The following is a 15,328-nucleotide window of genomic DNA, read 5'->3' on the forward strand; positions in this document are numbered from 1 at the left end:
CTAGTGTATTCAGTATGTACTTTCTTAGTTGCCTCTAGCATGAAATAATTAACTCCTAAAATTTACAAGCATTTGTTATTTGCATAGCAAATAATATTTATTTAATGTCTCATACTGTTATTACTTAAACAGGTGTTATGCACACACTTTTTCATTCTAAAAGTGCCTGGCCCAATACCTTTTGTATAACCATTTTTCAATATTTTACTGATGTATCATTAAACAGTGGAGGCAAAATATTGCATTGAATTATCCAGATAAGCTTTTTGGCCCTGCCTCTGGACATAGCAGCTGCTGAGATGTGGATGTCCAGGAAGAACTGAATTGCCATTTATGAACTCCTTTTCAAGGAGAGAGTGATGGTGGCCAGAAAGGATGCTCACATGCCTAAATACCTTGAGCTGGGAGACCAGAATGTGCCAAATCTTTACATTATGAAGGCTTTGCAGTGTCTCAAATAGTGAGGCTATGTAAAGGAACAGTTTGCCTGGAGACATTACTACTGATAGCTTCCCAGTGAGAGTATCCAGTGTCGCCATGATTACCTCCACCTGTCCCCTGAGATGGAGCCTGCCACTCTATGCCATAGCTGTCCTGAGACTGGCAAGCCATGGCTCAAAGGTCTGGAGGGAGAGCTACCTGTAAGACTCACATGAGGGGAAGCTGACAGAGACACCTACAGAGGAAGTGCTGTGCCCCCTGGTGCCTACAAGAAAGCTGCGGCCTTGGCTGGGTCAGCAACTGAATTCGAGTTTAGAGGAATATTTGGTCGTGTGTGCGGTCAGCCACCTCAGTAAAGTTGGAGATTGTTTTGTGTTGAATAAATCCGTAGCCAGAAAAAAAAGTTAGAAATGTCAAGATAACTATTTCACTAGTTCATTTGGTACAGGTACATACTGGATAGGTAAATATAAGACTTAAAATTAGAGCAAAGACTCTTAAATTAGAATGCATTGTGTGTTTATAGACCAAAAAAGTCTGTTAGAAAAACTAGTGATAACATTTATTTAACTTGATTGTGTCTTTGCCATGCACATACTTGTTTATAGTATTGTTATTTGCTAACATAAAACTTCTGTGATGTTGAAATTGCTTTATTTAAGGGGCTAAATGAACAATGCTTTTAAAAAATCATTTTACTTGAGATATTATAAAATCCTACTTAAATACAAAATTGTAATAGTAAAAGGGATAAGCATTTTACAATTAGACCCAAATGTTAATATGACAAAGATTCAAATAATTCCATAACTGGAAAGATCTTTCATAATCTTTTAAAAATAAAAAAAATAGTAGTTAATTCTTTTTTGCGGTAAGACATTGTGCAGCTGAAGAGAATTTAAGATAAAATTTATAGCAGGACTATTGAAACTTAATTTTCCTTGAATGTCATTTGTGTTTTCTTCCTTGCTATCTGTAAGTGGAATTTTACCCAATCTAAACCATTTCCTTCCTATTAATTCTAAGGTACCTAACCCCATACCAGGCCTCTAAAGGGAGCTATTTACATTTCACAAGCAAAGAAATTCGTTTTCAGGATGTTTCTATATTATGACAGCAAGATTAGTTCAAATATGAAAAGTTCAGACAATCAACCAGCTGTTTCATATACAAAATGCCAAACATCTGGTTCTCTTGAGTTTTTTTTTCCCCTCACTGACTTGATTGAAACAGCAGGGTTGATTGTGTTGTGCAAATATAGCCTCAGAGCAGGAAAATTAGGGAGAAAAAAAATCTTGACTTTATTGTAGATTTTTTTTTAAATCCCAGATTCAGAGATTCTGAGGCTATAGTGTCAGCTATTTGAACAGACTGCCTTCTATTGTTTTCATAGTTGACTCAGTAAGATGTTTATGAAAGAACTCCAACTGCAAGATAATTTTAATTACCATAGTTATTAGCATTTCTGTTCCCCTGTTACCTTCAAAACATGCTTTTCTCAAGTCTAGACAAATGAACTAAAGACTGCTTAGATCTTCATTACAATCCCAGTTCCATATATAAACCAGTGTTCTGCCTCAAGAGATGGCCATTTACTGGAAAAATATTTGCACATTACAATGGATGTAGTATAAGACCCTATCTCATACTCCTGTATGAATGTGAAATGTAATCTGAGGCCATCAAGTCAACGGAGTTGTAGTTATTCACATTTGTGATAATATGCTGTTGCCAGCACCTGCTATGCATTTCTTACACAGTTTAGTACCACTTGAGAGAAGTTGGGAACCATTAAGACGATAATTAGTATATTCATAACAAAAGTCAACAGACTGTCAGCTATCAACAGGAAAGCTGTAGTGAAATGATAGAGTGAAAAACTATAGACAGAGAAAGAAAAGGAAAATATCAAAGGGAAATGAGAAGTAATAGGAGAAAGGCCTCAGACCAAAATCAAGACCATGCTTCAGTGGAAAATCCAGAAACATGTCCTATATAAAAATTAATCTATTTAAGTATTTTGTCTACATAGTGAAGATTCCAAACAGCAATGCTTTTTTTCATGCCTTGTGTGTATATATCTATGCATAATATTACTGAAATTGCATCAAAAGATAAAAGCAAGTTTAGTCTTATAGCACTTAAAGAAATGACCTTCAGTAGATAGTATTTGTAATTACCGGGTTAGGTTGTTATATTTTGCTTATCAAGTTGGAGATGAAAAGTGAAAAACCAAAACCCAAACTACAAATAGGAAAGAGGAAAAGAGAAATAAATTTAATTACAGGTACCTTTTCAGTTCTTCCCATACTTGAGAATAAATTTCTTCTAGCTTTCCAGCTGTGAAGACAGCCATTGTTCTCAGGGGAGCTAATTATACTAAGAAGCTTGCCTTCCTGGTGGGCTCTAATAAACACAGTTCATTGCAGAACTTTACCAGTGTGTGTCAAAGACCCACAACTGTGTGTGGCTGATGCTAGGGGCATGCAGTACAGAGCTCTGTAATATAGCTGCAGTAAACAACACATACCATTACTAGGGAACTATAGGAATAGTACAGAGGCCTCAGGAATGGGAAGTTATGGTTTCATTAATGCTGAACTGTAGGGGTCAAAGAGCTAATGAAGGGGCTAAAGGGCTAATGATCCCACCTATGATAAACACTATTTACCACGTAGTCTTGAGCAGACTTCTATGTTAGCAGGAGTCGCATGGAGGGGACTGTGTTAGCCATCTGCTCACTGTTCTAGTTGCCATTTTTTTCTACTTGCTCAGTTACTATAAACAGTGACCTAAAAGGCAATGGAAAGGGAAACAGAGATATGCTGGGAGGGATTTACAAAAAAGAAGCAATAAAATAGATGCAACATCTAAACAACTTTGCCTATAATTTTGAAGTTAGAGCTTTGTAAAAGAGTACTCAGTTATAGCCATTGATTTTTTTAGATATTCACCTGTTGAGTTTCTCAAAAATATGATTATTGGTTCATGCATTAGGTCTTCATGTTGTCTAGCTGGGAATATAATTAAAACCATAAAACAGCATTTAAGTGAATGTTAGAGACTTTCAAGTCTCTATAGAGAAATGATGGATACAAGTTGATACGCCCAAATTTGTGGCCTACAAATTTTACTGTAAGTTTCTAAACTCTGTTTATATTGTGAACCTACATTTTAATCACTTTAGTCTTTGAGACAGAATACACATCAGAGTATGGAGAAAATGTTTGTTTTTCTGGTGCCACAATGAAAACTTTCCAAGAATTTTTAAACACAAACTTAATTTGAGGGCAAATCTCCTGCTTTATAATGTTTTTAAAAATAATGTTCTCTCTATATTTGACAATAATAAATAGAATGAAAAGAAAGTACAAAATTTATAGCCAGTGTAACTTATGTCTAAGTCTTGAAAATACCTCAGATATCAAAAGTTGCTGTGCTTAGCTGTGGATATATAGAAGATTGCTACCATAGTTGGAATGAAACATCCATGCATCATAGGAGATTCTTTGAAATTTTCCACTGGCATTTCCAAGAGTAAGCTTTATAATGACCTTATGGAAACAGCCTGGTTTTCAAGACATTCCTGTGCTTCAATTGAACAACGTTGGCCAACTGTAACAAATAGCACAGTAGTTGACTTTTCCGGTGTCCAATTCAAATCCATTTCACCTCACTCGGGAGGAAACTGCAATTTCGTCTTAGGATTTATGGCATGAAAGCATATGTACTACTCAAATTCCATGGAATTGACAACAAAAATATCCCCCTATGTTTATAGAATAAAATTCTTTACTAAGTTCTATAGAAGAATCACTTTCATTTTATAAAGAGAAACCCTGGTATAGAAGTAACAACAAAAAGAACGAGAACAAACAAATGCATACAAGTTACTCTTTTAAGGAAATAAAACCTTAATGGAATATGGAAGAAAAAACCAAAACAACACTTGTGTAAAACCAAGCAATCAATAGATAAATTTTGATTCCTTGGTGTTGAAATTATATCAAAATCATGATTCTGTATACTGCATATACTTACATGGTAGAGAGCAATATATAATATACAATATCAAGAATTATACAATAAAACTTCATGAATATTTTCAGAAATGTCATACCAAGTGTGTAGCTTTGAAATTGACATTGATTAGAAGATGTATTTTGTCATTATTAGTATTCATCTTTGAAGTTTAGTAAAACCTAAGCAAATATCTAACTTTAGAGAATCATCAGCTGTTTAAGCTTTGATTTCTTTAACCAACAAAAGATTCACTGGATATATTGGAAAAGTGAACTGTGGGAATCAGATAAACTTAAGTTCTCAACATTGATCTTGATTTTTCTAGCATTGTTACTATGAATGATAGTTTCCTTATTTACACAAATTGCATTGTCTTTGGTAATCTACATAGAATGTATAAAAATCTAACAAGACAAATTAATTTTGTTTGAAATATACATTTAGAATTGTGGGGGAAAAAACAACTAAAGACAATGTTTGAAGACCAGAAGGTGTGAGAATTCAGGGCAGAATCATCTTGTTTTTATGTTTTTGCAGATCCCATTTACCTTTGCTGGAAAATTTTACCTAACCCCAAATGTAAAGTTAATTTGCAGATAAATAATTATTCAAATCTTTTCCTAAGGGATTGTTGTGTGGCTGATGCTGAGTATTGCACATTGCTAAAATCTGCATGCCAGTATAGTTGAAATTTTGTGCATTCCATTCCTGGAGTCTTTGCTCCCTCTTTTTAGAGTAGCTCTGTGCCCTGAAACTCGTTGTGTTTAATGGTTTCTCAAGCTATCTTCTCTGCTGCATGTTAGCTTATAGCCTGAGATTCTTTGTTTTTGCTAATCTTTTGATTCAGTTCAACAGACATGGTTATGAGGAGGGAAAACAGGAGTAGGCAGTGGGGCAGGAGAGAAAGAGTAGTATCTAACTAGATTTTTTTTAAATGTAAAATATCTCATTGAAATCCATAAGTACCATGTTTATTGAACCTTAGGATACCAGTGTATATAAATACAAATCTGTGTATATTTATAATTTTTAAAAGCAGATTTAAAAAGCCACCAATCTGTAGTTGGTGTCATTTTGCCACTTATGTTTAAATAAATTTAAATATCTTATACTATTTAAGGTTATAAACACTGTTTATAATATTTGACTTTGATTTCCTCATCTATAAAATAGAGATAAATATTAGCTACTCCAGTGTGAGGTCTAAATTTCAAGTACCTAGTATTGAGGCTGATCCATAACCATATATGTTCCTTTCCCCCATTTTTGTCTTATTTTAGTAAATATGTGAATTTTTGAATTTTAAAATTTTCATGATTAGAACTATTAGAGATTGTATTTACAGTTATTCACTCCTGGGCACAGGATTTGAAAACAACATAGAGCAGAGTTCCATGGGTTGGACATGTAATAGTATAATGTAATGCTTTGTGAGTGTAAGCCCAGAGTTATTTATCATTATAGTTTAACCTAGTCCATTCTGACTGATAAAACCACTGTAGTATAGTAAAACCTTGGATTGCGAGTAACTTGTTCTTCAAGTGTTCTGCAAGATGGCCAAACATTTCTAATAAATTTTAACTTGACAAACGAATGATGTCTTTCAATACAAGTTGTACATGACGCCGGATGTCACATGATCACAATTGAGCCATTGGTTCTTGAAATTCACTTTGATATACAAGTGATTTGAATTACAAACATGTTTCTGGAACAAATTATGCTCCCAAATTAAGGTTTTACTGTATATTCCTTACAGACCTTTAGAACTTCGAAAAAGCAAAATCTCTACTAATATGGTACTTAATAGGTGGTACCTATAGACAATCCAATCTAGTAATGATGTAGTATCATGTGCCAGACACTGTTCTATTCCATTTTTATATATTTACATCTGCTGAAGTTAATTTCCACTCTTGTCTGGCATCTAATTGGAAACCATTTATGCATGAATTGAATCAGAATGTAAAGGAGCAATTATTATTATTATTATTTTTAATATTAAAACCATTGGCAAGGGTCCCTGGGTGGCCTTAACCTAACCTACCCAGTAGGTTAAGTGTCTGACTTCAGCTCAGGTCATGACTTTGCAGTTCATGGGTTTGAGCCCCGCGTCAGGCGCTGTGCTGACAACTCAGAACCTGGAACCTGCTTCAGATTCTGTGTCTCCCTCTCTCTCTGCCCCTCCCCCGCTCATGCTCTGTCTCTCTCTCTCTCTCAAAAATAAACAAACATTAAAAAACAAAAGAACAAAAAAAAATTGGCAGATATAATGGGAAAGAGTTTGTGTTTAAATCTAGGTCATCCTTTTTAGTTAGAATTCATTATATACATTTCATTGAATGTTGTTAGATAATCTGGCAGAGAATTGAAGATATTTTCTTTTTTGGTCTAAGCTGCAGTATGTCTGTAAGGTTCATTAATATCCTTTTCTATTTTAGAGACTTATGAAAATTAAAGCAGAATAGCCATTTTCCCTGCTTCCAGAAATAAAAATAAACACTGGTAGTTGTTATGAAGTTAATCTTTTGTCTTGGGTGGATCATGACTACTCGAATGACCTAATAGCCTCTTTAAGAGAATCTATGTACAAGTTGACTGTAAGTTTGTCTGTTCAGATCAGTAGATTAAAAGGAAATTAAAATCTTAGAAATATTGTATTTGTGTGGGGATAGGCACTTTCTCTCCTGACACTTTTATATTGACCTATATTGTAAAAGGATCTTGAAGAACATCTTTTAGCTGCATATCACTAGAGGGTGACATTGCTTCATTGAGAGATAATGCCCGTTCATGGCGTGCTCTCCATTTGACCTGCAGCTGACAGAAAGGATAAACTGGCCATTCTCTTGGTTTCCCCTCTGATGGCCATCCTTGGGAAAATGGACACAAACTTAAGTAAAATTCAAGATGCTCATCTTACATTTCCTTTTGTATGCCACATTGCATCTCATTTTCTATAAGGATTTTTAACTGCAGGGATGCTTTCTTGCCCAGTATGCAATATCAAATATTTATTTATACTTTGTTTTCCTCTTGACTAGAGTTGTTTAATGTATATTTCACCATCAAGTAATTCTAGTTAGGATGTGGCCTAATCAGAAACAACTAACACAAGTATTCTCCAAGGTTTCCATCTAGATGCCTTAGAGAATAATGTTGCCATTGAGAAAGAGGGATGGCAGGAGGAGGGGTTCATTTGACAGTGAAGAGTAAATGTAGATGAGTTAAATTCTGGACCTGGATGTGTTTAAGATCCTTTTGGTACACTGATGGTGAGAATTACTGATAAACATTCCTTTAAGACAATTGAAAATATGAACTTAGAATTTGAAAGAAGAACAACTTACAGATTTAGCATCAGGACCCCCTAAATAAAGTATATTCTGAATTCATGTAAAGTGGGAAATACAGTTCATTGTCTCTGTGAGTGTCGTTGATTTGCATATGAAAGCACAAAATAAGACTCATTCTGCAGTCTGATGGCAGACTCCCAAATAGGTGAATGCTATCTATAAAACAAAATATGAATCATGCAAATGGGTATATGCACAGAAATTCTGAGGCAATTGAGGGACAATAGGGACAGGCATGGTCAAGGAAGGCTTCTCCAAGACCTTAGAAGGCTAAGTAGGGATGGAGTCTAGGAAATAAGAGGAGGATGGCAGGGTGTTTATGCAAATATAACCTCAGTGTACTTTTAGTAGAAGGTTAACTGTAAAACAGTGGCATGTGATTGAGTTTCATGAAATAAATACTATGCAGAAGATGGGCATCCTTGTTGTAAGAAAACCTCTTTTTCACCCAGCAGGTAAACAGGGAGCCTCTAAAAAGTTTTAAACAAATTTAACTGTCTGATTTGCAGTTTTTTTTTTAATTTTTTTTTTCAACGTTTATTTATTTTTGGGACAGAGACAGAGCATGAACGGGGGAGGGGCAGAGAGAGAGGGAGACACAGAATCAGAAGCAGGCTCCAGGCTCTGAGCCCTCAGCCCAGAGCCTGACGCGGGGCTCGAACTCACGGACCGCGATATCGTGACCTGGCTGAAGTCGGACGCTTAACCGACTGCACCACCCAGGCGCCCCTGATTTGCAGTTTTAAAAGAGTGATGACAGCTAAAGGGAACATCGTTCTAAAAGAACTAGACTGGAATCTAAGGGATTACTGACAAAGTTGGGCTAAAAATTATGGGGACATTCATTTGTGCAAAGTGCGACTAGAAAGAGGAAAATCATTACTTGAAACAGAAGTAAGCTTTATTTATTCACTTGATTCATATAGTATTAAATTCAATATCTCAGAGTGGTACAGGCACTGTGTAAGCTTAATAAATACTAGGAAGTAAGAGACTCATTTTTTGCTTGTGTGAGGATTACAAACAAATGGGAGAGATAAGACAACATAGGCTGTTCTAAAGAAATGTGTTCCTTTAAGGTTTTTAGATCATGTGTGATTGGTTGGATACAGTTGGATGATGTCAATATTTTGCAAAGTCTTACCCATACATGTTCCCCCATGTACAACATATTGTTTTGAAGTAACCAAAGGCAAGCTTTTTCACAGTTGAAGAGGAACCCTGAAGAAAGCAACTTAAAATACACAGGGAGTTCTTTACCTTAATGCAAATAGTGGCTTGCATAGTTGATTTAGAGTCCAGATAAAGAAGCTATAACACTGTTTCCTTCTGTATTAAAATATAAATTATGTTTATTTTATTTATGTTATAATACACACATTATATAAATGTGTGCATCTTAGATTGAATTTTCAATTTTGATAAAAGTGATCTGTTTTTGGAAAACAAAAGCCATCAAGTGCTTATCTCAAAGGAGGAAAATTCAAGCCACACAGGAAATATAAACCAAGTTGTAAAGAATCAACTCTAATGTTGGGTCTGTGTGCTACTTATTTTACAGGGCCTCCTCTTTTCTCAATTCTGAAAGCTCCCTATTTCTTTCAAGGAGTTCTCAGTTTTGCATAAAATAGTAGAAATTTATCTCTGTTGCTTGCAGGCAAAAACTCTCACTTTCAACAGCCTATTCTTACCAGAAGTTTATGGAAAGGAAAGAGGGATAATGATGATATACTGAATATTCAGAGTGGTGGAATATTTTGTTTTTGTTTCTAACTATGAAAGGAAATTGTGTTTACATAGAACATGTAATACTGAAGAATTTTACTCTTAATGGCGATGTAACAGAGTCTATGGAAAGCACTGGAAGAATTAAGCCTTAAGTGGATAACCATTTGTAGCACTGACATTAAAACAGGAGAACAAAAGACAACTATACACTGTGATGGATAACACTTAGGTTTTCTGGATTGGAGAACTAAGATCCCAGTGGATATTCTTTTTTTCTAGTGTGATGTGAAAGAGGGAATGTGGCTTAAGAAATGATTTAAAGTTTTAAGGAGATTATATGGAGAATCAACAATGGAAGATACTAAAGACAAGAACCCAGATTGCTAAAGAATTTTGAGGGCCTGCAAAAGTTACAGATTGAGACTTGGTTTGGGCCACCGAGCACATAATTATGTGTCAGTGTTTAACTTTATAGACATTTAAATGTACATGGACAAAAGTAATCTTTATGTACTGGCATCTGATTTTCTTTTATGTAATTTTACTGATTTTCCATTCACTTAAATATTTGCTTAAAAATGGATTTAAAATTTTTTTCACAATGTTTATGACACTTACAGGTGTGTTAATTATATCTCTCCCTAGAATTCTAAATATTACTTTTATCTACCACAAAATCCAATTAGTAATTCTTAAATTAGGTTAACTTTGTAACAAGATTCTCTTGGGATTGTAGTCTGGGTAGTGCTTTTTCACTAGTGCTTTTGGTCTTTGGGAATAGCACACTTCTCTTTCTCTTACAAAATAAGGGAGAAACTCAAATTTATCAAACTCTATAAGAACCTATTTCTTGATAAACTGTTTTAATATGGAGATTTACTCATTTTTAAAAAAACAGATTAGTGTTCATTCTGACAATGAATATTTCCTTAATTCATACCTAGCAGTACACATTACTTAAATTTATTCCATGCAAAATATAAGCAAAGAGATTTTGTTGCATAATGAAATAAGCAATGCCTGAGGGCTTTAGTGGTTTATTCTACTATTGAATCAATATTCAGCTTAAGGCAAGCCACTTTCCTGCTTTTGGTAAATTTCCTAATCCATAAAATGGAATAGTAAGTTTGACTTGCCTTGGGGTTTTTCTGAATAACTACTAACAAACCTTATGAAACAATTTTAAATTATAATGTTGGTGATCAAGTAGAAGGTGTTTAGAAGCAAAATTAAACCTTCAATAATCCATAGCATAAACACTTGATATTCAGGAGAAAAACATAACTGATACTGTCTTCCTTTTAGTGTTTTATTATAATGTCATCCATTTATTGAGCTATTTGGAATCAATGGCTTAAGATGTTAGACCATATATTTAATATTTTGAAGTAAACAATGAATTCTCCATAGTCCCATTGCAATAACCATTTCAGTTTAATTAATATGCTTAAAAACAAGAATACTGGTCTTTTAAGGCCTGATTCAACCTAAGCGTAGAGAATCAGAAAAAAAAAATACTTGCGATGTGTTAAAGCGTATATAACTTACTGACTTTAAGGGGAAAAATTGTGGTATGATACATTATTTGATTATAAATATGTTCAAAAAAGCTTAAAACGGGTATAAAAATCATTTTACAAATAAGTTTTAACATGTGTATAATCTGATCCTTAAATGTTAAAACATCTAAGTTTCTGAAAAATTTTAACTATATTTAATTCTTGGATAGACAAGAGTTATCCATGAACAAGAATTAACCATAAATATGTATACATTGGGATACCAGTTTAGACTTTCTTATTTTTATTTTGGAGTTTCTTTTTCTGTTACCTAATATTTAGATAGTTATCTCAAGGTACTAGAAAACTCAAGCCTAATATCAGACTTAACCATGTTAAAACAAAGTCTGAGACAATATTTAGAGATGTGATGCATTCAACCTTTTCATGTATACATCACACACATTTTGATAAATGCATATAGTTCTGTAACTACCACAACAGTCTGCTCACAGAGTATTTCCATCTCTCCCAAAAGTTTCCTATGGCCCCTTTGTACTCAGTCCCCTCCTTACCTCCTTGGCTACTGGAAACCACTGATTGGTTCTTTATCCCTAAAATTTTGCCTTTTCCAGAGTTTCATATAAAAGAACTTCCTTCTCTCTGCAGAAATTGTTTTAACATTTCTTGCAAGGCAGAGCTACTGGCAACAAATTTTCAGAGTTTTTGTTTGAGAAATTCTGTATTTTTCCTTTGTTTTTGAAGATTAATTTTGCTTGATACAGAATTCTAGGTTGATGAGATTTTTTTCATTCAACATGTTAAGTATTTTAGTCTACTCTTGCTGCTTGCATGGTCTCTGATGAGAAGTGTGATGTAATTCGTATCTTTATTTCTCTAAAAATAATGTTTCTCATCCCCCTGGCTTCATTCAAGATTTTCTTTCACGTTATTTTTCTGCAGTTTAAATGTATGTGCCTGTTTTTTTTTTTTTTTTTTGTTTGCTTGCTTGGCATTTATCTACTTGTTGTGTCCTGAGATTTCTAGGTCTGTGGTTGGTTTTCATTATTATTCTTGGCCATTGTTACATCAAATATTTTTCTTTATCTGATATTTACATTATGGATATGTTACACCTTTTGTCTCATAGTTCTTGATATTCTGTTTTATTTTTTCCCTTTGCATTTCAATCTTGGAAATTTCTATTGGCATGTCTGTAAGCTTGGCCATGTGTACACTAATAGGCCCAACCAAAGGCATTTTTCATTTATGTTAGTGTTTTGATATTTGATACTTCTGATTTTTTTGTTTTCATCTTTTTGCCTACATTTATTCTTGCATGAAATCTAATTTTTTTCCCATTAGACTAGCCTTTAACATTTTAACCACAATTGTGTAAAATTCCCTATCAGATAATGTCAAAACATGTCTGTCAAAGGTGAACCTGGTTTTGATGCTTTGTCTCATAAGATTGTGGTGTTTTGTTTTTTTTTTGTTTGTTTGTTTCTAACATGCTTTATAAATTTTGTTGAAAGAACATGATGTATTAGGTAATAGGAATAAAGGAATCATAAATATATCTTTGATCTATATACTTCAATCCTCTTGCCACAACCTTGGACCATATCTTAATGTCCTCTGTTAAATACAGTGCCTGCTTCTTTCCTTACACTTGTACTAACTAAAAATAAAGGTCTGATTCTTTTTTTTTTTTTTTCAACGTTTATTTATTTTTGGGACAGAGAGAGACAGAGCATGAACGGGGGAGGGGCAGAGAGAGAGGGAGACACAGAATCGGAAACAGGCTCCAGGCTCCGAGCCATCAGCCCAGAGCCTGACGCGGGGCTCAAACTCACGGACCGCGAGATCGTGACCTGGCTGAAGTCGGACGCTTAACCGACTGCGCCACCCAGGCGCCCCAATAAAGGTCTGATGCTTATACTCCATGGATGAAAACCATTAAATATGGATTTCTTATTAAGATGTTAAGTTGCAAAATGTAATTGTTCCCACTCTATATAAGAAAGGCTGGATCAACTAAAAAATATATATATATATATATGGCTTTAAGCAATCTGTCAGATTTAAAAATTAACAAAATTTTAGTAAGTAGTAAACCTTCTCAGAAGAAAAGAGATTGATAACTGCTTTTATCCTGGCAACATACACAAATAGGTGTGAACATCTTAAATGGACTTCAGGAGAAACTTAATGTAACTTGAAGTTTTTTATGGATGCATGCAGCCTTCTATGATGTACTACAATACCGAAGCTCTCCAACCACAGAGTCAGCATGCGGTGCTCAGCACCTCTTTTCTGGAGACCTTCACTGAGTGGGTAGTATAGTAATCTAGAAGCTGGTTTGTTCAGAAGAGATGACTTCCTTCAGAGTACTCTGGGCCTTCAGCAGGTGCCATTCAATGACCCCCACCCCCATCATCTGGGAGTAAGATTGTGTTATAGGAAAATAAAGCGCAAGGAGAACTTGCCTGCAAAAACCCTGCAGGCAAACTGTAAAGAAGAGAGAATATCTCCTAGGTTGGAAAGTTACAGGTAGTCTGAAAACCGTATGGAATTTCTGAAGTCTTATAGATATTAAAATTCTATATTTCTTAAGGATCAATCCTGACTGCACCTTCAAAATATTTGAAACTTTAGTTCACTTGTAAACTTACAAAAGTTGCAAGAAAGCCAAGATCCAGTTCAAATATACATTGTTTTGAGTAAGCTCCCACACAAGCTGAATCAATCCAATGTATATTTGATCTGAGGAAAGAAAGAGCATGCCTTTTTGAACATGAAAAATATTTCTATTAATCTATATCAGAGATCAACAAACCATGGCTTAGGGGCAAAATTTTAATATTACCTATTGGGTAAGAATTGTTTTTACATAATTACATACTTAAAAATTTTGCGAGACAAATTATGTAAAGCTCTCACTTCAGTGTCTATAAATATGTATTATAGTTTAGCCACTCTTATTTGCATACTGTCTGGCTGCTTTTGTGGTAAAATAACTATTGAGTAGTAGTGATAAAGGCCATATGGCAAGTTTTCCAAACATTGGTCAGACTGTTTATTATGTCTGGTACAAAATTTTAAATAGAGGATATATGGAGAATCAAGAAAATGTGACTCTTTGGAAAGATAAGAAACAATAAGTTTATCAAGGGACCAATAAAAGGTACAAAAGGTTAAGATGCTGTTTCAAGACAGAAATCTGAAATTCTGATCCTAGTTGAAAAGGTGGACAGCGATTAGCATGTAGGAAATTTTGTCAGAGTGAGATTGAAATCATAAAAAAGGAATGCTAAAAGTGAAAGACACAATATCAGAAATGAAGACTTCCCGAGCTACACAAAAGGCTGAATAGAACTGACAACAGGTCAATAGATATGATCCAAACTAAATCACAAATAGGAAAAAAAAAAAAAGAGCATCTGACACCTGTAGGACAATGCCAGTTAGGCTAATAAGCATGTAACTGGAGTCCCAGGAGAGGAGACTGTGAGTAGGGCAGAGAAAAATATCAGAAGTGCTACACAGCTGAGAATTTTGGACAATGTATGAAAATCTCAACTTGCTTATCCAAGAAAATCTGTGAACCTAAAGCAGGGTAAATTCAAAGAAAACTACACCTAAACACGGCATGTCTAAACTGGTGAGAACAAGAAAATATTAAAAGTTGCTAGAGAAATAGGCACATTACACGCGGGACAGTGATAAGCACAAAGGATGGCTTCTCAGCAGAAATGGAGGCCAAAAGACCAGGAAAGAGGTTTAATGAGTAAAATAGGGAAGCGGGGGGGGGGCAGGGGGGGGTGGAGGAGGGGGGACACAGAAACTCCCATCATTCTAAAAGCCTGTGTTCAACTAGATGAGCAGCCAACAGGAGCAGAAAAAGAGCTACCTACCTCTTTCTGCCCTCTTTTCCACCAGGGCATCCCATTCACAAACAACCAGAAGGCAGCTGGCAAGATAGCTTTGGAAATGTAGTTTTGGGATACCGGCCACTCTGAAACAAAACAGATCACAGGGGAGTGGAAATGAATCCTTAGAAAACATAGGCAAATAGCTAGAGTTGTTACCAGTCTGAGCCAGCTGAATGAGGAATGATCCATTTACTCACTCCCTTAATGGATTTTGCTTAGTGTTTAGTGGATGGCAGCCAAATGACACTTTGTTTTATTGTGCTGTCACTCTAGCTGTTTTCCGTTTAAAATTTTCCTTTTTTTTTTTGGAGGAGATGCCTTGCTCCAGTTTCTAGTAGTTAGACTG

The 15,328-nt window shown here is 34.9% G+C and overlaps 1 pseudogene; it reads left to right on the forward strand.

Annotated features, from left to right (window-relative positions):
- Positions 1-299: 299 nt before the first annotated feature.
- On the forward strand, positions 300-848 carry LOC122475652 (annotated as a pseudogene).
- Positions 849-15,328: the final 14,480 nt, after the last annotated feature.

Source organism: Prionailurus bengalensis, chromosome E4 (genome assembly GCF_016509475.1).
Source record: "Prionailurus bengalensis isolate Pbe53 chromosome E4, Fcat_Pben_1.1_paternal_pri, whole genome shotgun sequence".
Taxonomy (NCBI): Eukaryota; Metazoa; Chordata; class Mammalia; order Carnivora; family Felidae; genus Prionailurus; species Prionailurus bengalensis.